General features: G+C 40.6%; 1 protein-coding gene across 4 annotated transcripts in view; it reads right to left on the minus strand.

Moving 5' to 3' along the window:
* CREB5 (cAMP responsive element binding protein 5) overlaps nucleotides 1-27,612 on the minus strand; it is a 355,572-nt gene that overhangs the window by 42,587 nt on the left and 285,373 nt on the right. The window lies entirely within an intron of this gene.

The following is a 27,612-nucleotide window of genomic DNA, read 5'->3' on the forward strand; positions in this document are numbered from 1 at the left end:
AGTCATTTAGATGCGTTTAAACTGAATGCAAAGTGGGTGAAAATGCTCCCATTCTAATCTGTTAGCAATTTAAGACCATTTCGCACAAGGTGCACGACAGTGTAGAATCAGGCCCAAAACATTCTAGAGGAAATATATGGAGACTATTTTTGCAGGGACAATAGTTCACTCTCTTTTTTAAAACACCTCTCGTTTCATAGGATTTGTATGTCTCCCTAGATTTCTGTCCCATCTCTCACGGCCCCTGAAATCCACCTGCTTTACAAAGAAAAATATAAAAGCCACTTTTAATATCTGAACTGCCATCCTCCAATAGTTCCCTAGTTGGGACAGTGACTGCTTCCAGCTCTGTGAAAAAGAGCCAAACTGAGACCACTGAAGGAATGAACCGACCATACATGCTGATTCTATGTCTCTAAGGTATTTACACAGCATCCAGTATTGCAGAACCTAGGCACACCAAAATGGCACACATCTCTCTCAGCCAAAGGAAAAAAAATGTTTGATATAATTCATAAACCCGCATCTAATGAAAAGGGACCTTTTTCATCATTTTTTCAACATGGGCACATTTCACCAAATTGGCTCAACATCATGTGACAACTTTTGTGCACATCTGTAGACAGAGCATTTACAAACTGAAAATTAGCAGAGTGCCAGATTGCTGGGTGACAGCTGATATCAATTAGTACTAGACGATACAGCCGAAACCTGCCACTTCAAAACAACAACAAAAGAAGCTCTGGGGATTAGAATATAACTTCAGAGGGGAAAAATACCCCCAAAGCCACAAACCCACTGTTCCTACTATAGTCCTTGTTGGTGGAATAGTGAAGCTTAGCACACAATCTTTTTGAGGGCACTAGTACTGATACAGCCTCTTTTTGAGAGTACCGGTACAAAAGAAGTTTATAGGAGGTTTCTGCTCCTGAAAAGTTAAAAAACTGTTTCAGTGGCCGAGCACAGAGGTCACCACTGTAAATCAGCATGTACCCTCAGTTACCGCACTGTGATCCCACAAACCCAATCCCTCATTTTGGTACAGGAGATACTACGTTTGGGAATTACCCACCTTATTTCAAATGCTACTGTGTAGTAGTGTGGGAAAATAGTGACTTTTTAATGGTGATCTCAGCAGATTATTCCAAAAACGGTGACTATTTACAATTAACGTGGAAAAGTTCTGCTAGACTCAGGGGTGCCTAGGAAATCATGAAGGTCCTTGATGGTGCTGCTGATTCTCATGATAAGTTCAAGACTGTTCAGATCTTGCAAAATAACTGAAACTGCTTTTTTTCTGGTGGCATGCGTGGGCTATGTTGAAGGTTGGAGGAATTTCCTGACACGCACTCATTGATATTGTGATGCCAATGGGACTGAGATGTCTGAAAGACTGAATTTTGATGGCTTAAAAAGAACTGATAACTACAATGATCCATTTGGGAGCAAAAACTTGTTAGAGATGCAGAAACTGAAAGGTAGCAGAACTTCTACTAAACTATAGTAAGTGCCTTTTTACAGGGGATGCTGTTAAAATGTTTTCTTTCCTCCTTTCACCAGTAGTTGCTGTTGGTTGTAGCAATATTCCCCACTGTCAGTACAGAGGAATATCTGATCGAACGAGGAATATCTTACCCCAACTATTTTACTTAGCTCATTGTATCTGAACAATGAAGAAACAATAAAAAATAATGTTGACTTTTCTTGCTGTGATTTTCCCTCATGTTCATGACTTTCTCAAGTTTATAATGTGTCTTCCACTAATTCATACTGGAAACTTTGACCTGTTCTGGCTTCCATTACCATCAATGGAAAAACTTCCAATGGGAGCATTTTGCTTGAAAGTCTATTCTTTACCTTGGCGTCTAATGTTCTAATCAGACCTCCTGCCAAGTAAACTAAACTATCACAAGTTTGGTAGGATACTCAGGATGGGTCTGATTCTGCAAACACTAGTGTGTTTGTACCTTTCAAAATACATCAACTTCAATGTAGCGATCCAGTTCTTACAGTTTTGAAAGTTTGAGGGTATTCAGGTCTGCAGTATTCAGACCCTTCTTTACTTGACTGTCTAAAAAAATTAAAGCAGAGCAAATAAAGTAAGAGTTTACTCTTTTCCTTTTTTAACCTTAAATTTTTATTAGATTCTTTTTGTACTTTATGAACATTTCCAAATAATTAGATCATAATGTGGATTAATTTATTTTGTTAACAACCCTCCCCTGTCCCCCTGGTCAAAACAGCCAAGCTAATGAAGGTCAAAAAGCAGCTAACACAAAGAAACCACTTTTCAGAAGGAATTTTACTCCATGTAATTTGGAATTATATGTTACCACAGGCCACTACAGTACATATGTTAGTTAATATGGCATTAAGGGACTCATCCAATTCCCTTTAAAGTCAGTGGAAAAACTCCTATCGACTTCGGTGGGAGTTGGATCAGGCCTGTAATGTGTGGTGAATGAGTAATAAAAATAATACACAAAACAATTCAAATTTAATGGGACAACTGTCAAAATACAATGTCAGAAGGAGCCACAGACCTCAAGAATGTTTATCAACAAGGCACTTTTCCATGTTTCCCCTTAATTTATATTACTGTAACTACAAAAACGATGGCAAAGTAATATTGAGAATCTGACTTATACCCACATCCAACAAACAAAAAATTCGAACTAAAGCTGGGACTCCTTCCTTAGCCCAGCTCATTCTGCCTGGATATTGCCAAAGTTTGGGGATGATTCTGCCATGGTCCACGCTATGGGAAATTGGGTGCAATGGCATGCTCCTGTTCTGACTGAATCAGTCCCACTCACAGTCTCCTAATGCAATCTATTCTTACTAAGACTAGGAAAAATCAGTGTTTGGTAGACTGTGGAGAGAATCTGTGCAGAGATTATGCAAAAAAGACTATAACTGGGTGCAAAAAAGAACTAGATAAATTCATGGAGGATAGGTCCATCAATGGCTATTAGACAGGATGGACAGGGATGGTGTCCCTAGCCTCTGTCTGCCAGAAGCTGGGAATGAGCGACAGGGAATGGATCACTTGATGATTACCTGTTCTGTTCATTCCCTCTGGGGCACTTGGAACTGGCCACTGTCGGAAGACAGGATACTGGGCTAGATGGACCTTTGGTCTGACCCAGTATGGCCGTTCTTATGTTCTGAGAGATCACTACCTGGTCAGGGAGTGTTCTTCCCATGAATGTGCACACGTGCCTCTGACCTTTGGAGTGGAAGTGTTTTTAAGAAAATTGTATTATTTAATACCAGTAGTGCCTACGGACCCCATCAGGTCCATTTGGCAGGTGCTGTACAGACATATATAACAAAGAAGGTCCCTGTCCCCTGCGATCTTACAGTCTATTTTTTTTTTTTTAGTTTTAAGATACAAACAAGAAATGTCAGGCTTGGCAGGGAGGGGTTCAGAGTGGAGGGAAGAGGCAGCCAGCACAAGGGCAGGCAGGCCTGCCTGCTATGCTGAGGAGACTGCAATAGCTCACCATGCCCTTGTTAGTGGAGTGAGAAGAGCACTGTTTTCAGTAACTACTTTGCTCACTGCTGGGAACTGTGGCTGGGAAGACTATGGGCATGGGCTGGAGAGGGACAACACCCCCTATTGCTTCCCACGAGTGAGAAGGGTCTCTGTCACAAGTCTATGTGCAGCTCTAACAAAAATTCGGACTTACATATGCTGCAATATCTAGACCCAAGGTATAGCTAGTCTGTGAGAAAGAGCCCTGGACAGCCTGGCCAATTCACAGAATAACAGTGGCATAAGCATTAGAGAAAGATACTGATATGCAGAATGGTCTTAAAATTATCAGGGAAGAGGAAGAGTTGAAAACAACTTTGAATGAAGTAATGGGGCAATCCAGATGATGTCCTCCAAATTCACAAAATATCTGAAATGCCTCTTGGGGATGAAAGAAGGGGGAAAAAAAAGACTCTCTTCACCCTCTTTTAAAACAGAAAACAACAATGAAATTGTAATGGTTGTTAAATGAAGCATTTACTGTAACATACTGGTGTTTTTTTATTTAATGATTGACAAAACAATTGCTTACAACTGTCTGTGATGATAGCAAGTGTTTGTTATCATTGTTTGCTCTATAGTGACAGCCCTTTAACATCTGAAAACAGTAAATGGAATCCTAAAATGCAAATGATCCTTTCAGTTCATTGATTTAATGATCTAAAATAATGAAAGCCACATCTCATTTAATAATTTTGTAATTGTGGAAACCTGGCACTATCAGTGTACTATTGCTACTGTTTCCATTAATACCATTTTCTGGATTTTATAAACAGAGAATATGAATAGTTACAAATAGCATAAAATATTTACCCATGAGAGAAAAGGTAAAAGCCACAAGTCTTAAGATAGTGGATACATCTGATTTATACAACACCAAAAGCACATAAATGGCCCCACTAAATCTTACTATCCTAAGTATAGATATAAATTCCCAGATGACAACTGAAACGTGGAAAAAGCATAAGCATTTAGATCTGCAATCTTCAATTGCTTCAGTAAAGTACAAAAGAAAATAAACTTACAAAAGTTAGTATGATATACAGTAATTTAACAACAAGGGCATTTACTCCTGCACAGGAGGGTAAAGACTTTATTATCTCCTGGTTTGAAATTCCTTTTTCTTAATAAACAAAAGTAAGACCTCGGTATGAATTCCATGTAATATGCTTGATCTTATTCTCATTTCAGTCAATGGGAGTTTTGCCATTGCCCTCAAAGGCAGTGGAAAAAGACAAATAATAGTAAGACAAAACTACTAAATATTTAACAACTGCTAGCTAATGCACTTTAGTTTTGTTTTTTCTCCTAAGTAGTATTAATTGTTTAGCTTTTCTCCTAAGCAGTATTCATTGTTCAGCTGCTAAACATTTTGGATATTCTTTAAAAAATATTTTATTAGAAGGGAAAACGTCTATAGAAGGAGACCACAGTAATATTAAATATTCAGGATTTATTTATATATAAATATATATTAAATGCATACAGCCACATTATGATTATAAATTTAAATCTACAAAACCCAGTAAATAAAAGAAACTTAGGCTCCCACAACAATAAACATCAACCACCACACACAAATAGCATTAACTTGAAAACACATTGCACATCTATGATAGGTGTGTTTACTACACACAGAGGGCCATATTCTCCTCTCCGTTACACTAGTGCATCTCCAATGAAGTCAATGGGGTTGTATTTGTATAAACGGAGAGGCCATTCTGGCCCACTGAGTTCAACGAGAGTCAGTAAATGTTAGTATCCAGTTAGACATTTTGTCATGTCATCGAGCATGAGACCTAGTCCCAGCAGACATGAATGGGTAGAGTAATAAGCTCAAAGAAAAGGAGTATTTGTGGCACCTTAGAGACTAACAAATGCATCCGATGAAGTGAGCTGTAGCTCATGAAAGCTTACGCTCAAATAAATTTGTTAGTCTCTAAAGTACTCCTTTTCTTTTTGCGAATACAGACTAACACGGCTGCTACTCTGAAACCTCTAATAAGCTCAGACACAGAGGAAAGCTTGTGAGAAAGTAAGAAATCAAATATAACGTAAGTATAGAAACCACAATATGTCAGGTATGCTATGCTGAATAGTTTTTTTCCTTAATGTAAGTATCAAAATAAAAATTCATAAAAATCCACAAGCAATTCAAATACCCCATAATCTCAAAACAGACAAACAAGAATCACTCTCAAGTAGAGTTAAACTCCTTTTTTGGCTAGTTACGCTCCCTTTCTAACATCTGGCAATCTGTACCTTTACCATACAAAGTTTGCGAAGGAACCCCCCCCCCCATTTACCGTACTGTACCTTATATTGTTCTATAAATAAAGTCCTATAGGTCTAATCATGTGAGGTGTTTATGTTTCATGATTACAACCAATAATTTGTAATGGTTTCATCAAACCTTTCAGTCACTGGATGAATTTCTGATGAATTTAGCAAAGGAAAGGGGTGAAAAAAAGTATATGAAAAAAGTTGTTATGAATCTATTTAGCAACTTTCTGACAGTTTCACCGCCTAATGGTCATCAGAATAAAGTCACAGCACCTGCCAAGAGTTTGGGTTACTTTGCTGAATGAAATCCAATAAGACTTACCTCTTAAGTCTGTATGTACATGGGGCTTTAAAACACCATGAACCACAGAGTTGGTCACTGAATCCATTGTGAATAACAGTACTGCTGTATGACTAACTGTGTGGAATGCTTGCATTAAATTCTCAAAATATGATTTCAGGCATTTGCCAATTAAGAAGTAAGCGCAAGTTTTGCTTTATTTGTTCCCACAAGAAGCCCCATTTACTTGCACACTTTCCCCCCTCTGGTTCGACTTTCCTTCAAATCTTCCTCCCAAAGGGGAGGCACGAGGAGCCCCCCGGGGGAGGCAGGGAGTATGAACACCCAAGCTTGTGATTCCCAAAGATTTGCAAAGAAGGGACCACCAAATGGATTTCCCTCCATGCAGCTGTTCTGAGCACCCCCTTACCAGGCAGTATGCTGCCACTGGCAGTGACTGCGCAACAGCAGCCTCAGAACATGCCCATCAGGACAGAATACTGCTTCAAGAACCATTCACTCACTGATTTTCCCAACAGAAATTAGCAGAGTCACAGGGAGAGGGCAGTCCCCTTCTTCGCACCCTCAAAGCACCATGAAGCACTGATCTCACAGAGCTCCAGCAGAGAAGTGTCTCTAGGGCACTTCTGGGGAAGGGGAGAGACACCATGCAGTTGCAGCTCCCACCATCTGCGTCCCCTAAGAGAGGTCTGATGGCTCTTAGTCCCTTCTGTTCCTAGAAACAGAGGGAGTGATCTGGTTTTAATAACGCAGGATTCCAACACAAAGGAAATAATTCTAATGTACTTAATGGACCATTTACACTGGTCTTGAAGCCTGGCACCCATTTCACAGTAGGCCAACTTTTCTAACTCAAGCCTTTTGCCAATCCAGAGATGTTTCCATGAAACAAAGAGGAAAATACACACCTCATGCATAGTTTAAAGTCACTTGTAAAGGGAATGTTTTTTGGCTTCTCTCCCAGTTACACAATATATGAGTTATATGACTCGATCAGACCCAATCACCCTCTGCCCCCAAACAATTTATTGTGGATACATTCCTGCTTTTGCCTTTTGGGGCCTTAAGAAAGAACAATTCAAAATTATAGTTAATAACCTTCAGCCCATTGTTCCAAATAACTATCATCAAAATTCTATTTTTGGCAATGCAGACGTTAATTAATTACATCTGCATTGTTCAGAGGGCGGGGAGGGATCTGTCACATGCCTATAATACCTAGGTAACCAACAGTATTTTGATTTCGAAGTCTATACTAATGCTGAAGAGCTACCAAATAAATGTACAAACAGAAATAGATTTTAATTCCTTTGTTTTGTTGATTAGCGTCGAACTTCCAAGTTACTATTACCCACATGCTGCCTTTTGAAGAATCAGTTTGAACAGAATGCTTGGGAAAAGTGACTGATTAACAGACCTGGAGACCAAAGTCCTCTGGCTCACAGTAAAAAGTTCAACACAGATAGCATGAGTAAAAGCTTCCTCATGATGCCCCACCCCTGACTTGGAAGAAATACCTCTAGAATTATGATTAAAGGCTCAATCCAAAACCCAGTTAAGTCACTTTAAGTATTCCCACTTCAACTGACTTACATTTCCAAGTCCATTCAACCTCTGACTGCTCTACTGAGATTGATAGGGTTGCCAACAAGGTGATGTAGGCACCTGTCAACTGGAATGATACTACTAAACTCTTTTTAAAAAAGGCAGCAAATAGCAATCTAATGGCAATGCTTGTTGACCATTAATGACCTGGGCTGGATTCTATGCAGCGGTCCTTGTCTAGCTGGCTGAAAGAAAAGGGGTTGTTGCCCTTTAAGGGCTGCCCCAGCAACTGGTAAACAGAAATAGAGGATGGGAGAAAGTTTACGCACACAGAGTGGGTAGGACCGGGAAGCAGCTGGACCAGTTCCAGGGCACTGCCCTTCTAGCTAGCCAGCTGTGGGGTTATTTATACCCCGTGATGTCCAGAGAAACTGTCTTTCACCTGGATAGAGCTGGCATCACTCTCCCACCCACCCATGAAATCTGAAAAAGGACGGAGTCCCTTCATGGTCTGCTGTAGGCATCACACTACTCACCCCTTTTTTCCCTGGGAGCTGGGAAGGAAATTTTACCTCACTGCCAGATTTTTCATAGCAGATTTGGGACCCAGTGGGGCAGGACAGGGGGGTTAGGTTAGAATGTCTCCACTTAATACATAAAACTTGTGGCAGATGTCCAGTTCGCGTTCTTATTCTGTAAGGGATACAATTATTGGATAAAATGGATTGGAAAAGAATTTTGAAGGAAAACAACCCTTTAGAGCGATGGCTTTCAACCTGGGTTTTGCAGACTATGTCTAAGATTTCCAAAGGGGTCTCTATCTCCACTTGAAAATTTTTAGGGGTCTACGAATGAAAAAAGGTTGAAAACCACTGCTTTAGGCTGATGAGGAAGGGGCAGGTTAGGGCTTCTACATCTGGGACAGTGGGAAATTGTCCCCCCTTCTTTTCTAGCCCCCTTTAACTTTCATATGAGGGAAGGATGGCAGGGTATCAGTAACGGGAAGGCTGGAATCAGGTTGGGGATATGGGGAAATTATTAAGGAAACAGTGATGACCTGCACTGTACAATTTATTTCCAGGTACTTTCAGATATTGTAAATGAATGAAGTTGTGACCTAACGAAACCACATCCCTAGCATACTTTCTTTCTTCCAGTGTGGTTGGACAATGGCTTAGAAGTAAAGGATGTATACATGTCATTACTCCTGAACCACCAATCCAGCAGTTTTCCCTTTTTCCAGATATTCGTACTATAAAATCTAACCTGAAAATTAGGTAACACAATGACCTGATTTGCTGCTATGCCATTTGTGCATCTGAAAATGTATATTTTTAATATCATGCTGCCAAAATGATGCAGTATCCTTCATTAACAAAGTTAAATGCTGAATCATGACAAAGTAAACTGGAATGGTGGTCTGTACTTTCTTGTAATTATATTAGTAGTACAGATAATCCACTGGAAAAAAATGGATCTGATTTAATAGTCAATTACTCGGTAGGTAATGAATATTATAATAAAGCCTTAAAGCTGATTGAATGGGAAATGTAATGAACAGTATTGAGAAATCACCTCTGAAATTAATTGTTAATAGGGAGGAATTTTCATTTTTCAAAACACATCGCATGACAGGACAAAAAACAAAACCTGGGAAGGGATGTAACTGGCATTCACCTATTGCGCATCAAGTAATGGATGAGGAATTGGAGCTGACATCATGGCATAACCAGCAGTTTGGAACCAATTTGTATGTGGTTAGGAACAAAATCCTAGTTTGCTGCTAATGTCATTTGACAAACTGACATTAGTGATGTGGATTGGCAGGATTTCCTCTCCTTCCCCCAATAATAAACACCCATGGCATGCCACAGGCATACAGTAACTGAAAAGGGGCCTGATATTTAAAATCAGAACAACTCCTATTCCAGAGCTGCACATGTACAGACAAGAAGTGATGACATACACTACAATTGTTTTAGATCCTGTACATATAAGCAAGCAATCCATTAACCAAAATGGAATGGGAATATATTTAAGGCAAACCTATTTATATAGAAACATTGTTAGCAAATACTAAATTTGATATTCAAAAAACCTCCAAACAAAAAACAACCCACCAAATCTCCCCCCCCCCAAAATAGTTTAAGCCATATGAATGTATATACACTGTGTAAATCAATTATGCATATACTGTACCATTTTGAGATTCTGTGTACATGTACTCTGAAATGTTTGAAGCACTACATATTTATTACTCCGAATTGTTGCCTTTGAAATATTACGTCTTTTCACCTAACATCCCTCGATACATCTTCAGATATAAACAACCAAAGCCAATTTACAGTCAGTTCTGTTTCCAACCTGATTAAAAAAATATACATAATAATTTACTAAAGTTACCTTTCATTTTGTTTTCCCTTCAATGGTAGGTTATTTTTATACAGACACACACAGTATCTAAATGCGAGTTTTCTACGAGAGCTAACATATGTTACAAATATACACTGAGAGCTCTAAAAAGTCCTGACTGTTTCTGTTGCAGTGTACTGTGACAAGGTAAAGCAATGTAATTAATCATGCTGATGCAAATGAAGATTGCTTTTTGGTTGAACCAGTTTGTTGCAACAATTGCCTTCTGACTGTGCGCTTTTCATTAATAGTCTAACTGCTGTGGCATTACTTACTTCTTGCTTTAAATATGATTTTCTGTAAGTCAACTAACAAAACTAATTAGGAGCTGTGAAAGACCATATTGATAGAGTAAAACTATATAAAACAGCTCTGACAATTCACATGGTGGACCCCATATATCATGGGATTTTTCTTAGTACTCCAGGCCCTTTTTGCTAGTATAAATAAACCCATGTAAAATCTCAGGTTCTTAAACTTCTCTTTAGAAAACCATATGCTTCCTGAAAGAACCATTTTTAAATTACACATAAACATGTTTAATCAATCTTTACTATGTAGCTAGGGATTTGGCAAGAATGGCTTTTTTGGGGGTTTTTTTAAGGTAGGTGAATGGAACTTACAAATGGAAATGTACAACTAACACACAGTGACCTGGTCTATGATGAGAAATAAGTTTGACAATATTTTGCTATGGCAAGACCACTGTAATAATTGAAAAATGTGATCACAGCCGCCCTGCTCAGTATACAAGAGAGGGTCTTGGGTTTACAGTTTTCTCAAAGGTAGAGTAGCTGTGAAGTCACTGGAGCTGTGACAATTTACACGGAGGATCTGCCCTTTTGAGTGTAAAAATCAAACTCAATTTTCAAAAGTAATTAATGATGTTGGGTGCACAACACGAGACAATCTTAAAGGAGCCTGATTTTCACAAGGCAGGTGCTCAGGCCTTTCTGAAAAAATCAGGCCTCTTTAAGACGCCTCTAATTGGGCATCCACTGATTAAAGCATCTAAAATTGCTACTTTTGAAAATTCAGGCCACCAAACATTCATGCAGCTAAGGTGACTGATTCACAAAAATACAATGGAACAAAAACAGCAAATACCACAAAAACTAGTCAGTGAGGGAGCCCCACCCATCACTACTGGAAAGTACTCTCCTCCAATTGCGTCACAAACGTGCGAGTTTCTGGTTCCATAGGCCCCTTTTACTCCCTTTTCTCAATGATCTGCACAATGGACATACCAGGCAGGGAGATCCCAGTGTCTTTTGGGCTGTGGGTCATTTAAAATTCTTCCTGGGCTGACTGGAGGTGGGTCAGTGAAGAACTCTTCCCTCCACGATGACATTAGGGGACTGACTGGGTCCCATTCAAAAGTAACAATTCCTGGCAAGCAGTCATGCATACATACAGAAATAAGTCAAAGGGGGAAGTGGTCAGAAGTATGGAAACACCAGTGGTATTCTTTTTTGAATGAGATTTGCTTAGGATCACAGAGTCACCAGCAGAATTCACAGGGAGCGCTGGTCTTTAAAAGGTTGCTTTTGGGTAAAGAGAAACAAACGTAGTCCATGCCAGAGAGCTGCCAGGCCAAGACACGATGCTACTCTGACTTATATCCAACATACGAGTTGGGGAAAAATTCACCGATCAAGACACAGGGAGGGGTAACCTACACCTCCCTGCACACGCATGGCCCACTACAACCCAAGGGGGTATTTAGGCAAGCAATCTTGTCTTGGGATGACTGCCACATGAAGACAGCTTTAAACTCCACAGGAGGCTTCTTGGCAGCAGCTGTTCTGCATCAGCACATTCCCTAGTTGTCCTATCTCAGCCATTCCTCTGCCATAAGCAGCATTCCCCAAACTGCACTTGCCCAGCGTGACCCATACTGAATTTAGCCCCATATCTTTAATCCATTAGCTTCAAAAAAAGTTTAATTTTTTTAAAAAGGAAAAGATGATGTCAAAATAAATGGGTGCAGAGGGGAAAAAAAACCCTTCTTACATGTGAAATTAGTGCTGGAGAGACAACCCTCCAGTCTGAATTTTTCTGTTTACCTACAGAACTAGTAAAGAACTGACAGTGTGAGCCACTCCTTGCTAACCTGCCAACCTGCTTTAACCCACTTTTAGAGGGACCACCCAGGAGAGGGTATCTTAGGCTTTGTGCCCATTCACTCTTCAGCTTCTCTTCTGAGATTGCCATCAAAGATGCCAATCAGGGCCAACAGTGATTTGGACACCCCTCCACAACGAACTAGAATGAGACCACCAAGGAATGCAATGCACATAGGCTCTCAGATACTACTGATGTGGGCTAGATTTGAACTACTGACCTGGATGTGAAAGGCTCATTCGTGCTCTATCCCCAGCTTCTGAATCCTCCCTCTCTTCTCTGCCTGTTTCCCCCACCCCTTGCCCAATAAAAAGGTTGGATGAAAAAAATGAAAATATAATGAAGATATTAATATGACCAAATTTCAAAAAACACTTACCACAGAGGAGGTACTGGAGCAACTGAGTATGATTTGGATGGGGGATACAGAGATATGCACTGGGGGGATTGGCAGCTTGGTGGAGGGGAGAGAGAAGGGTACCCACTCTTTCCGTCCTCGCTCCAGCAGCCTCCTCCTTTCTTCTGCCCCACAACCCACTTCTTTATCAGAATAAAATCTAGGAGATGTTATGGTAAAGGCTGCACTGGAGAAGAAATAATTATATTTACTCTTTTGTGTCCTTTTACTGTTTTCTCCCAGTCCCAGTCTCTTTCTTTGTAGTTCTAGCTCCTGAGCTTATATAGGCTATACGTTTGTCTTCTCTTTCCCTCTTCCTTATTTTCTCCTCTGCTCAATCCTCCTCTTCCCTCCTCCCCCCACTTCTATCTATTCTTCCTTTTCTGTTAGCATTCCAGCTCTCACCCTCTTATCTTTCCCACTCTCTCCATCATTCTTTCCCATGCTCTCAGTTCTTTGTCTTCCCTTCTTCCACCTATTCTTGTTGCATCCTACCACAACCCAGAACTCACATCTGGGGCAGTGGTGGTGAGAAGTGCAGTTGCTAGCGAGGCCAGAGCAGATCAGTGGCTGCTTGCTAGCAGTGGTGTGGCTGAGCTGTCTGGAAGCTCACCACTCATAGACCTGCAGTCAGATTCCCTGATTCCATACGGATCGGAGACTACACACGAGAAAGTGCTGGCTCGGAGACTCATGAGGAAAAACAGGGCAACTTGGGGGCGTGGGCGGATAGGAAAACCTGGGCTGTTCCTGGCTTCCAAGGAAACATGGCTCAGCCTACAGGGAAAGAGGAAGGAAAAACAAAACAAAGAGTAGCAGCTTTTTTTTGTATATAAAAAAAATATGTTTGCATGGTTCAAAATCCTGCCTCCTAGAACAGATGAGGTCTTGCCTCAGGTACAAGCAAATACACATATTAAAGAGTTCAACCCAGGGAGAGTGCTTTGTGACTCTGCATGTGCCTTGCGTCTGCCTCCTAATCTCCTACCTGGTTTGTCTGTGCTGGCAAATGTGAGGGCACCTAATGAGCCACAAAGTCTTTCTAAAACTTTATGATTTTACTTTAAAAACATTTTTAAGTGGCTCAAGTCACTGGCTGTGAGGTGAGGGGGGGGAAAAATGTGCAAAGAAAACCTGGTATAGGCTTGGTCACAAACCTACATTTGCAGAAATTCACTGTTGAGTGCTCTGGTCTGGTTATGTCCTGCAAAGGTCCTGTCAGCCTAAAGTGGCTCCAGGATGCTGCAGCTGCTGTGGAAGCACCAAAGGGATGGGGCTATATCAAGACGATATTTCTGTCAAGTCTGCAGCAAAGACAGGACTCGAGCTCTGCAGCTGGGCAGAGTGGGAAAGGGGAAAGGAGGCAAAGGCAGAATCTCATTTCTATTCTAAAGGAATTAATTTGCCACTTTTGGGGCTGCTGTGGGATAGCCAAACCAAGAAGAGCAAAGAGGATGAGACTATCCATTTAGCATTTACATTGAGCAGCGAGGCAGGGGCAGACGTTCCCCAGTTTAAAACAGCAGTAGCTTAAAGTCTCCCTAGGCTTGTGAGCTTGGAGGGACTGGTGGAAAAAGGGAGAGAAGAACTTGCTCACTGAGCTGGTTTTTCCAAGTTCTCACAGCTCTAATTATGATGGTGGGTGAGGAGAGGCTACTTGCCAGTGTACCCTTGGCAACCCATTGCTACATCCTTTAAAGTTAGCGCGAAGAGTAGGTAAAATATGAACTGACAAACGGATCTCACAGATCTCGCACTCCTTTTTCCATGTAGCTTTGCTATGTCACCCATCCACTGCTTAAACTGGAGACACCCTGGGCTATGCTGTACTGTATATTTGTAAAAGTTCCCACTAGGTACAAAGGTGACGCCAATAGGAAATCATCAGTCTTTATAAAGTTGAGTCATTCTTTTTTAAAAGAACGAAGGGGGGCTCATTCATGGGCTACATTCTGCTCTCCTTTAGACTGGGGTAGGCTGCTGAGGATTTACACTATGTAACTAAGAGCTGAATGTGGCCCAATAACTTTAAGTTTTCAAATGCACAATAAACCATATGGATTTTCGCTTATATTAGAAATATAAAGAGGTCTCCGAAGTGCAGTTTGTAAGGGCTGAGGAAAGTGTATACTGTGCATCAGACCATAGAGCCCTGTGAGAGGCATTCAGCCATAAATGCAGTGCCCACAGTGACTCCCGCACAAGAAAAAGAACACTGTTGCTTTAAGAACAAGCTGGTGCACCATGTAGCAGAGAAGCCTGTAGATTCAGCTGTGTTCTTACCTCACTTTCCCTTCTGCAGTGACCTCATCCTGTTACAATGCTACTATTCATGCAGATAGGGTGGAAGACTGCATACAAAAGTTCCATTTAGGCACATAAACATGAATATTTAGCCTGTTTGATTAAAAATGAAAGCCAAATATTTCTGCCTTTTGCAATTTGGGGGAGACTTTTTTAATAAGCCTAATTTTATTGACCGGCCTTGAAGAGAATGATATAATGAAATACATTTAATGCTTTCACTGATAACCATTCAATTAGTTTTTTATATCCCAGTCCTTAGGTTCCATAGATTTTTCATTTAAAAAAAATGGCAGTGGAAATCTAAAAGATGCATCTTAAAATAGACATATAAGCTATGGGCCAGATCCTCAGCAATTTCTATAGATTGTTGTTACCGAAGCCAGTGGAGCTACTCTGATTTACACCAATTGAAGAGCTAGTCTCTGGCCTCTAGAAATAAATGCTATTTCACAAAGCAGCTACTGCATCCCTCTTTGTGACCCTCAGAGCTGTTAACACACATAACTATGGTGACAAGCACTATATAATATTTACATCTCGATTTGGTTAACTTACAGCTACAGTTGCTCGAGTGCATACTTCACTATCCCATTGGTCATATCTTCATGTCTTTTGACGACTTTTGTGGCTTTAATAGATGACACTGTATATGGTTCTGCATGGGTGTATAGTAGCCTTTAGAGTAAATTAAAACTTTGTGTTGGAAATTCCCAACTTATTTATAAGTACACAACAGGCCTGATAGGTGTTCACATGTGGCCCAAATCATACATCCATTGATGTTAATGGGCATTGGATAGGTTCTATGGATAAAAGAAAAGGAGGACTTGTGGCACCTTAGAGACTAACAAATTTATTTGAGCATACGCTTTCGTGAGCTACAGCTCACTTCATAGCTCACGAAAGCTCATGCTCAAATAAATGTGTTAGTCTCTAAGGTGCCACAAGTCCTCCTTTTCTCTTTGCGGATACAGACTAACACGGCTGCTACTCTGAAACCTGTCCTATGGATAGTTATCACACTGATATGTATTATTCCCTGACGACCCCCTGCGGAGTTCTGATGTCCCACCTATGCCCCCTTCTCCATTGACAGCTGTACCTGTAAATCCCCATACATCCCCCACTTCTGCCCACAGTTCACAATGACCCTTTCCCTTCCCACTCTAGGCTTCTTCCTCCTCTCATCCCTGCAGCCCATTAATAAAAATGAAGAAAACACATTTTCAATTTGGGATGAGATTATGGAGGAGTATATGCAGGGGGAGCCCCCTGAACTAGGGGCCAGTGAATTCGCTCTGCAGCAGAGGTGGGAGCCAGTGGGTAACAAGGACCAGGGCATCAGCCAAAAGCTTGTCTGCTTATCTCTGCTCTCTAGGCTCTGCTGCAGCAATGCTGCAAATCTCTGTGTGTCCCACATCTATTTCCCTCTTTATCCACGCTTCATCAACGTCCAAAAACTACCATGTCCTTTGCAGTCAAATCTTAACTTACTGAACTTCCTCAGATCCATTAGTGTTTTGTCTATGTCAAGATTGCAGGATTGTCCTCTGCCCCATCAGATCTATTCTTTTTCTTGATGCACATGGAGAACAGTCCCACAAAGCAGGAGTAGGTTATTAGTTAAGTAATTATTTGGTATATACCAACAAGAGAAAATTCTCTTCTTAGATCTAGATGGCAAATCTGATATCCTGCTCTCCTGGAATGTGCAGATCTCCCTTTGGTGTCAAGGGGAGACCTCCATATGGTGAGAGATCAGAACTGAACTCCACAAGAAAGATTTGAGAGGACAATTTTGCTTTATTTTTTTTAGCCTGTAAATTAACATATCTTTACAAGGGTCTGTCTGAATAGCTATTAGTCTCATAAAACAGTGTTTAGAATTTTACAAGAAATTTGGTTCAATAATTTACATAGAAGCCTTCAGTTGTCTTCACAACTAATTCAAGTTGTATTTACTATCACTGATTTTTTTTTAAAGCAGTGATAAACATTACAAAATTCCTCATGGTAAAAAATGGCCCAATTCTGCACTGACTTACACATAAGTAGCCTCAATGCTGAGTGTAAATCAGTTCAGAATATAAATTACCATAGAGAAATACTCTTCCTTTCTCATTTGGCTTGGTCCCCTAGAGACACCTGACTGCGTGCCCCGCAGAGCAAACTGTCCCTTCCTCATTGGCTAGAAGGGAGTATTCACTCATCTCCCACACAAGCTCTGGCATCTGGTAAAGGTTTAAGAATTCCTCGTCTTCTACACTGAGAATCATCTTTTACATCGAGATGAATTCTCAAAAGATGACAACTCTGACCTTAAAATCATTTCAAAAGCCACAGCTGTAGTAAAACTGATTGTTGCAAAATTCCACTGTGGTGATTAAGCAAATGTTTGGGACGACCCTGAAAACTGCAGAAAAGAAAACTTGGCATTGTTGCTCCAAATCATCCCTAACAGATTAGATTTTACCCAGTGGCACTTTCAATTACGTGCCTCAAATAAGGATTTAATTTAGATTTAATAAGACAGTTATTGCATGCTAATTAAATACTACAGGATTATTAAAAACATATTTTTTTCACGTTTAACAGCGCTGTAGTCAACACATCTATCTGAACCTGAATACACATGGTTTTAATCTTTCGTTGGAAATAAGCTAAAACGTAATGCTGAAAGTTGAAGTATGTCATCAGATTCCAGAAGACAATTATTATATGTCTGTTAACCATGTATGGATTTGATGGAAGGATTACTATGTTTATACTTATTATTTATCTATTAAATAGTTACATTTAATTTTAGTAATATATTCAGATTTCACATTCAATAATTGCATTTAAATGAAAACGGATATTTAAGTATGGACATGCAATGCTATGGAGATTCGCACAGGACTGTTCAGTAAATTTTCTTTTAAAAATTGATTCTCTATCAAAAAGCATTTCATTGTTCTCAGAAACAAATCTGACTCTTAGAAGACATATAGTGCACTTTTTATATAGCATATGTTAAAAAAAAAGATTATTTTTAGCAGTTGCCAAGAATGATGTCACATTTTAGTCTTTAGCCAATTCCCTAGCCAATTGGATTCTACTTCTGAGACATGTAAAACTATTTATCTTTCTAAAAATCTGGCAATTGCATTAAACACTTCCACTCATATTGATGTATTAGGTACCCCTAGTAACCCAATAAACACAAAATAACCTTGAAGATTGCCTTAACTAATAACCTAATTTAGCTATTACAGGTATTGTTTTAATTAGTACTCTCAAAAATACAAATAATTGATTGTTTAATGATTGATAGTCATGTACAGAGTTACAGATGGTAAAATCTAGGGGGAAGTCAATGGGAATTTTGCTGGTTTCAGAGGAACAGCCGTGTTAGTCTGTATTCGCAAAAAGAAAAGGAGTACTTGTGGCACCTTGTGGCACCTTATGGGTGTATGGCACCCCCATACACACACAAACTCACTCTCCTGCTGGTAATAGCTCATCTAAACTGACCATTCTCCAGGTTTAAATCCAAGTTAAACCAGAACATCTGGGGGGGGGGGTAGGAAAAAACAAGAGGAAACAGGCTACCTTGCATAATGACTTAGCCACTCCCAGTCTCTATTTAAGCCTAAATTAATAGTATCCAATTTGCAAATGAATTCCAATTCAGCAGTTTCTCGCTGGAGTCTGGATTTGAAGTTTTTTTGTTTTAAGATAGCGACCTTCATGTCTGTGATTGCGTGACCAGAGAGATTGAAGTGTTCTCCGACTGGTTTATGAATGTTATAATTCTTGACATCTGATTTGTGTCCATTTATTCTTTTACGTAGAGACTGTCCAGTTTGACCAATGTACATGGCAGAGGGGCATTGCTGGCACATGATGGCATAGATCACATTGGTGGATGTGCAGGTGAACGAGCCTCTGATAGTGTGGCTGATGTTATTAGGCCCTGTGATGGTGTCCCCTGAATAGATATGTGGGCACAATTGGCAACGGGCTTTGTTGCAAGGATAAGTTCCTGGGTTAGTGGTTCTGTTGTGTGGTATGTGGTTGTTGGTGAGTATTTGCTTCAGGTTGCGGGGCTGTCTGTAGGCAAGGACTGGCCTGTCTCCCAAGACTTGTGAGAGTGTTGGGTCATCCTTTAGGATAGGTTGTAGATCCTTAATAATGCGTTGGAGGGGTTTTAGTTGGGGGCTGAAGGTGACGGCTAGTGGCGTTCTGTTATTTTCTTTGTTAGGCCTGTCCTGTAGTAGGTAACTTCTGGGAACTCTTCTGGCTCTATCAATCTGTTTCTTTACTTCTGCAGGTGGGTATTGTAGTTGTAAGAAAGCTTGACAGAGATCTTGTAGGTGTTTGTCTCTGTCTGAGGGGTTGGAGCAAATGCGGTTGTATCGCAGAGCTTGGCTGTAGACGATGGATCGTGTGGTGTGGTCAGGGTGAAAGCTGGAGGCATGCAGGTAGGAATTTTGCTGTTGACTTCAACAGGGCCAGGATTTCTTCCTTAAAAGTTCTATACAGAGCCTGCCTGATCCCATGTCCACAGAAATAAATAGCAAAATTCCTATGGATTTCAATGGATGCAGGCTGAAGCCCATGTTATGATACTTTTATCCAGAGCTGGAACTACGGATGATGGTTGAAATAAAAACAGGTTTAAGGTAAAATGCATGCTTTGAGGCTATTACCCACTTTCGATTATATAGAATCATACAATCGTAGGACTGGAAGGGACCTTGAAAGGTCATCTAATCCAGTCCCCTGCACTCATGGCAGGACTAAGTATTATCTAGACCAGCCCTGACAGGTGTTTGTGTAAGCTGCTTTTAAAAATCTCCAATGATGGAGATTCCACAACCGCCCTAGGCAATTTATGGTAAAACCATCATATACCTCAAAAAGAAAAGGAGGCCTTGTGGCACCTTAGAGACTAACGAATTTATTTAAGCATAAGCTTTCGTGAGCTACAGCTCATTTCATCGGATGCATGCAGTGGAAAATACAGTGGGGACATTTATATACACAGAGAACATGAAACAATGGGTGTTACCGTACATACTCTAACGAGAGTGATCAGGTAAGGTGAGCTATTACCAGCAGGAAAGAGGCCGGGGGGGGAGGGGAACCTTTTGTAGTGATAATCAAGGTGGGCCATTTCCAGCAGTTGACAAGAATGTCCGAGGAACAGTGCCGGGGGGTGGGGGTGGGGGAATAAACATGGGAAAATAGTTTTACTTTGTGTAATGACACATCCACTCCCAGGCTTTATTCAAGCCTAAGTTAACTGTATCCAGTTTGCAAATTAATTCCAATTCAGCAGTCTCTCGTTGGAGTCTGTTTTTGAAGTTTTTTTGTTGAAGAATTGCCACTTTTAGGTCTGTAATCAAGTGACCAAAGAGACTGAAGTGTTCCCCGACTGGTTTTTGCTCTTGTCCCCTAATGCCCCTACTCTACTTGCGCTACATTGATGACATATTCATCATCTGGACCCATGGAAAAGAAGCCCTTGAGGAATTCCACCATGATTTCAACAATTTCCATCCCACCATCAAACTCAGCCTGGACCAGTCCACACAAGAGATCCACTTCCTGGACAGGTTTCAGAGTAACAGCCGTGTTAGTCTGTATTCGCAAAAAGAAAAGGAGTACTTGTGGCACCTTAGAGACTAACCAATTTATTTGAGCATAAGCTTTCATGAGCTACAGCTCACTTCATCAGATGCATACTGTGGAAAGTGTAGAAGATCTTTTTATACACACAAAGCATGAAAAAATGGGTGTTTACCACTACAAAAGGTTTTCTCTCCCCCCCACCCCACTCTCCTGCTGGTAATAGCTTATCTAAAGTGATCACTCTCCTTACAATGTGTATGATAATCAAGTTGGGCCATTTCCAGCACAAATCCAGGTTTTCTCCCCCCCCACCCCCACTGTGCTAATAAGCGATGGTCACATAAACACCACCCTGTACCAGAAACCTACTGACCGCTATGCCTACCTACATGCCTCCAGCTTTCATCCAGACCACACCACACGATCCATCATCTACAGCCAAGCTCTACGATACAACCGCATTTGCTCCAACCCCTCAGACAGAGATAAACACCTATAAGATCTCTATCAAGCATTCTTATAACTACAATACTCACCTGCTGAAGTGAAGAAACAGATTGACAGAGCCAGAAGAGTACCCAGAAGTCACCTACTACAGGACAGGCCCAACAAAGATAATAACAGAACGCCACAAGCCATCACCTTCAGCCCCCAACTAAAACCTCTCCAACGCATCATCAAGGATCTACAACTTATCCTAAAGGACGACTCATCACTCTCACAGATCTAGGGAGACAGGCCAGTCCTTGCCTACAGACAGCCCCCCAACCTGAAACAAATACTCACCAGCAACCACACACCACACAACAGAACCACTAACCCAGGAACCTACCCTTGCAACAAAGCCCGTTACCAACTGTGTCCACATATCTATTCAGGGGACACCATCATAGGGCCTAATCACATCAGCCACACTATCAGAGGCTCGTTCACGTGCACATCTACCAATGTGATATATGCCATCATGTGCCAGCAATGCCCCTCTGCCATGTATATTGGTCAAACTGGACAGTCTCTATGTAAAAGAATAAATGGACACAAATCAGACGTCAAGAATTATAACATTCAAAAATCAGTCGGAGAACACTTCAATCTCTTTGGTCACTTGATTACGGACCTAAAAGTGAAAATTCTTCAACAAAAAAACATCAAAAACAGACTCCAACGAGAGACTGCTGAATTGGAATTAATTGGCAAACTGGATACAATTAACTTAGGCTTGAATAAAGCCTGGGAGTGGATGTGTCATTACACAAAGTAAAACTATTTTCCCATGTTTATTTCCGCCCCCCCCCCGGCACTGTTCCTCGGACATTCTTGTCAACTGCTGGAAATGGCCCACCTTGATTATCACTACAAAAGGTTCCCCTCCCCCCGGCCTCTTTCCTGATGGTAATAGCTCACCTTACCTGATCACTCTCCTTACAGTGTGTATGGTAACACCCATTGTTTCATATTCTCTGTGTATATAAATGTCCTCACTGTATTTTCCACTGAATGCATCCGATGAAGTGAGCTGTAGCTCACAAAAGCTTATGCTCAAATAAATTTGTTAGTCTCCAAGGTGCCACAAGTACTCCTTTTCTTTTGCGGATACAGACTGACACGGCTGCTACTCTGAAACCTGCCATCATATACCTGTACATCATAGATATATACCTAATGCCTATGCTCTTAATGAGTCCATCCTTCTACAAGGGCAGGGTTACAGTCCCTTTGACAGAGGATAGATCTGTGATTAAACAATACTACATCAAAATTTTCATTTTTGATGGAATTTTTCAGGGTTTTTTTGCCCCTGATGAAAACTGAATATTGACAAAAACATTTGTTGAAAAATTGAAATACTGATAATTTCAAACTGCTTTAATAGATTCTCATCATGTGCACAAATCTTCTACTAAAATCTTGGGAAAGGCCCTAACTGGAACCTGAATCTGACTCAAACTTTGGGTTAATTCTGGTCCAGATCCAAAGTCTGTGGTTTTGGCCTCTGTCTCTACAGTATTATATTCTCATATATATAGTCAACCCCTACCTTAAAATTTCAGAGTCTTTTACTGCATACATTCTGTTTATGTCAGCTAGTTACATAGCATGTATGGGACAAAAGTGCTTCTTGGTAAGTCAGCAGCATAAACAGGCAGGGAAGGACACACTTTATAACCTATGTAGTTAAGAAGTCATGGCCATGTCAGGGGGCTAACATATTATTAACATAAATCATGAATCTGGAGATCTAGGTGTAAATGCTCCTAAATGCTGATTAGGTTAAAAGTAAAAATTAGTTTTTTCATCCTAGACGCAATTTTGAGGACACTGTAAAACCACTACCAAATTCAGCATGAGTAGTGTCTCTGTTCTGGTGTCCACAGTTCAAGAAGGATGTTGAAAAACTGGAAAGGATTCAGACAAGACCCATGAGAACGATTAAAGGATTGGAAATAATGCCTTACAGTGATAGCCTCAAAGAGCTCAATCTACTTAGCTTAACAAAGGAAAGGGTAAAAGGTGACTTGATTACAGTATGTAAATACCTACATGGGGAACAAATATTTAATGATGGGCTCTTCGATCTAGCAGAGAAAAGTATAACATGACCCAATGGCTGGAAATTGAAGCTAGTCAAATTTGGATGGGAAATAAGGCAGAATTTTTTTAAACAGTGAGAGTAATTAACCATTGGAATATTTTGGTGGATTGTCCTACTGACAATTTTAAAATCAAGAAAGAGATGCTCTAGGGATTGTTTTAGAGAAGTTCCATGGCCTGTGTTATACAGTAGGTCAGACTAGATTATCACAATGGTCCCTTTTGACCTTGGAATGTATGAATCTGCTGAAGTGAGGCCCAGAATTGGAAGAGAAAAGGTGTTGCAGGTTAGGATAAATACACCTTGGCACATTGTACCCGCTCTTGCCTACACTATAACTATTAGATGCTCTTAGTCCTTTGCTTTCACTCACACTGAATTCATGCAGACTTTTAAAACAAGCCAACCTATCAACCACACAACAGATATAATGGACCACCAGGAATTTTATTCTGACAAGTGTGCAACTTTATTCATCTAATAGTCATGCTCCTGAAACTGAACCATAGAAAACTGAGAGTAAAACCCACTAAAATGCATATACTTATTTTTTCACTTATTCTTCTAGACAACACAGGAAAAGAAAGAAAATACAGAAAAGTGTGCAGCAGTACCCACCAATCTAAAGCACAGGCACAGAGCTCGACTTAGTGCCAAATTACAGTGACATGCTTCAGTACACGAGTTGCTTACTGTTGAGGTTTCATTTAACCACGCTGCTTCTAGAGGCTGTCTGAGCTACAGATTCCTCTTCAAGAATACAAAAGCAAAAGGTATGAAGTCATTGCTCAAGAACGAAAGTGTGTCAGCAGCACAGGTTGCCTGGTGATTTGCTGAACTACTCTGCCAGTTGTGATTTTTCTACTAACTTAACTGTTACGGGTTTTAGTAACAAAGCATCCACTTGGTCAAGCAGCATATACTCCCTCATTAACGTAATCTCAGTCAGAAAGATATCCCTTTACGAAGACCTTAATACCTTGGCTCTCAATAAAGAAAATTCATATCCCTAAAGATTGTTCAGTATTTGCAATAATGACCACTATTATTTGGATTTGTTTTACTTTTCCATTATTACAGAGGTGACAGGTTTTGCCAATAATAAAGTGTTACAGTTATTTTGTCTCAGTGCTCCAAAGCAATCTACAACTCTTGTTATTATAACAGCCTAATTATTAGTATTAAGCAAATGTTTTCCTAGTGCACACAGCCATCTGATAAACTATAATTTGTGACCAGCCATTGTATTTAGTAATAGACTAACATGGGGGAGTCGGAATCCATTAATTAGCTTTGGCATAAAGCTTTGGCATTCTGTGTAACAGAGCAGAGACTAATGTGAACATTGTACTCAGGGCGGCTCCCACATTGGGATCCCAATGGATTCAGCTGCATCTACAAATACAGGCCAGGAGTCTTTTCTTTGCACAGTAGCAAAGCCATTATCAAATCAAAGGGGTGGCACTTGTAAAGGAAGGATCATATCCTACCAATCAGTATGCACTCCACATCTCTGATTTTTACATTATTTCCACACCAAATGGGATATGCAGCTACTTTATTTCAATTATATACCAATAGCATTCTCTGATCCAGAAAAATGCATTGTAACAGCCTTTTGAGTGAGATGCAATTGAAGAGGAGGGAAGGAGATGCTTATCTACTAAACTGGGGGTACACCTAAAGATGGTGTGACACCTCATTAAAATATGGCTATATTCCCAAATACAGCAAGTTGGAATTGAGGAAGTGCATGCATGTCCTGTGCCCAATACCTAGACTTTTAAATAGAAAATGGGTAAGTCCCACCCTAACTGCATTTTCTATATGCAGTTCCCTGTCTAATATAACTCAACTGCCCATTTCTGGCTTCTCCTGGACTGATTTTATCTGATTTTATTGTCTCCATCCTTAATCTTTCTTCCTTATTCTACATTTCACCTTTAACACTCAGATTTGTGAGAATTGCCAACACAGTCGTTTAATTTACTAATTTAAGTCTTGATTCAGTAAGGTAATCAAGCACTAGCCTAACTTTGTATGCAAGTAGTCCCATTGAAGTAAGCAGCAAGGCTCTTATTTGGATAGTTAAAAAACAACAGATGATGTGCAAGCTACCAGGAACAGGTAATATTAAAGATTTACTGCTGTATCCATAAATGTTAGTCACCAGTTTAATAAAAGAATAAAATAAAAACAAACAAAAGGAAACAAACCAGAGAAGCTCTTTCAGGAGCAAAGAGAATTTGCTAATCATGCAGATGTTCCTTGGTTTCCCTGGACCGTTTAGCCCAATCTAATTAAAAAACCTGCATCCAGTGGCAACCAGAAGGCCAACAGAACTTGAGCACTGGTGAATTTTTTCAAGAGACAATTTTCTTTTTTAAAAATGGAAAAGAGATAAAGGGCCTGATCCAAAGCCCATTGAAGTCAATGGACAGGCTCCGACTGACTTCAATGAACTTTGGATTAACATCAGAGTATACTCAGCACTATGCCACTAATACATGAGGTTTCAAACATACCCTAAAAAGTCTCAACAAAAGCAGGCAATGACTCAAGCAGTTCAAACAAAAACGCCAACTCTCTGAACAACTTAATGAAACTGTTCCAGGACATTCCAAAATGTAGAAGTAGCTTCACTTGAGTTAAAAAGCAAGATCAGAGTGTCAGAACCCTGGTGTTGAACGCTGGTGTGGTGGCTCTCTAGAAGGCCCCCCAGCCTCTGCGCCACAACGTACACTGAGCCATCGCACACAAGCAACAGCCTGAGTGCTCATAGCCTGTGGCCCCCGAACAGCTATGCTGATTGGCTGGACAGACAGCACACTCATTGGATACCTGGACTATATAAAGACCTCAACACAAAGAAGCCACCTTCTCTTGCTACCTTGTGTAACTTTACCTTGCTACCGCACCACCTCGCCTGACTCTGCCCTGTTGCCTCACCTGATCCTGCCTTGCAGACCTTCCCTTACTGACTTGCCCATCATCGCCTTCCTAAACCACTGACCCAATCCCTTGGATTGGAGCTCCTTGCTCCTGATTCTTGTGAGCGCTCAGACCATTGCCCCAGACTGCCTCTGATAGGGGTTGACCGACCAGCTACCCAATCACCTCCACAAACTTGCCCACTGCTTTGGGCACTTCAGCCATTGGGCTTCACACTGACAGCACTCATAATTGGCTCCAGGTAAGTTCAAAAACTGCCCCCAGGAAAGCTCAAAATGACTCCAACAAAGCTCAAAGGCCACTACAACAAAGCAACCCAGAGCTGTGAACCTTAAACAAAGTAGAGATGTTTTACAGCTCAAGATCATATCCTCTATGTGGAAAAAAACTGACCGCAGAAGAGGAATCCCTGCAAATTTTCCATCACAGAGTTTCCACCAAAATATTCTGTGAGGTTTTCTTTGGTTGTCAGGGGTTTGGACTATAATACAAAATAACCTTAGAGAATGTGCATAGTGCATCCCTCGTACTTCCTTCTCTAGTGCCTGGACATGCCTTCACCTCCCCGCCTTCCTCTGAATGGATCTGTGATCTTGCAGAGAGGTAAGGGAGTAGCAGAGGCAACTGATGATTCTTTTTGAATGACCAAGGAAAGGATCAATGCACAAAGGTGCCCCCACAAACAGTTCCAGGGAGCAATCTGGGCCCAAGGTGTTTTGTTAACAGTTGAATCAGGAATCTTTAACTTCTCCAATACTATTGGGATCTCTGAGTGCAGGCTGCAGGGTGTGGAGACGACGGACTATCTTTACCTGGACAGTGTTGGAAGGTCTTGGTCCTGTGAGTGTTACTCATCACACACCATATTGTGAGATCACAAATATATTTAGTCAAATTGCATAACATTTTGATAAGTGCTAGAAATGGAACATGTTTGGTGATTTTAGAGTCAATCTATTTAGTGTCATTGATTAGCACTAAGATGCTATGGAGTCACAGTGATAGGTGCCTTAGAAAAAACCTTAACTAGACAGATGCCAAAAGTTAGCTATACAGTGAGATAAACTGGTAGGTGTCTAATAGAGACACGAAGACAAAGGCAAAGTAATATCTTAACAACAGTGTTATAAGTACAGGGCCAAATGCATCCTTGGGGAAATTCCACATACTCCCATGAAGTTACAACAGGGAATAACTGGGACCATTACATCTTAAATCATGAGGACTATTTGTGGGTTTTCCGTATTGTTTTCATTAAATCTATTCATTCTAGCATTAGGTAAGATTTTATACAACCATTTCAGAATTAAGTTTTCCAAAAGCATTTAATGGATGTGTCATTTTCAAACAACTAGGATTGATTTGTGAAACAGAGGCTTCCAAAGCATCCATTCTTCACTCTCTGGCCTGAATTGTTTTGTTGCATTATTATGTGCTGTTAAACTGCTGCTGCCTTCCCACCCAAGAGGAGGCTGCATTTCAGAGCTAGAAGAAGTGATCTCTAGACAGAGTTTGTAAATCAGTTTCAAAGGTCTGCCTGGTGC

This window comes from Lepidochelys kempii, chromosome 2, assembly GCF_965140265.1.
Source record: "Lepidochelys kempii isolate rLepKem1 chromosome 2, rLepKem1.hap2, whole genome shotgun sequence".
Taxonomy (NCBI): domain Eukaryota; kingdom Metazoa; phylum Chordata; order Testudines; family Cheloniidae; genus Lepidochelys; species Lepidochelys kempii.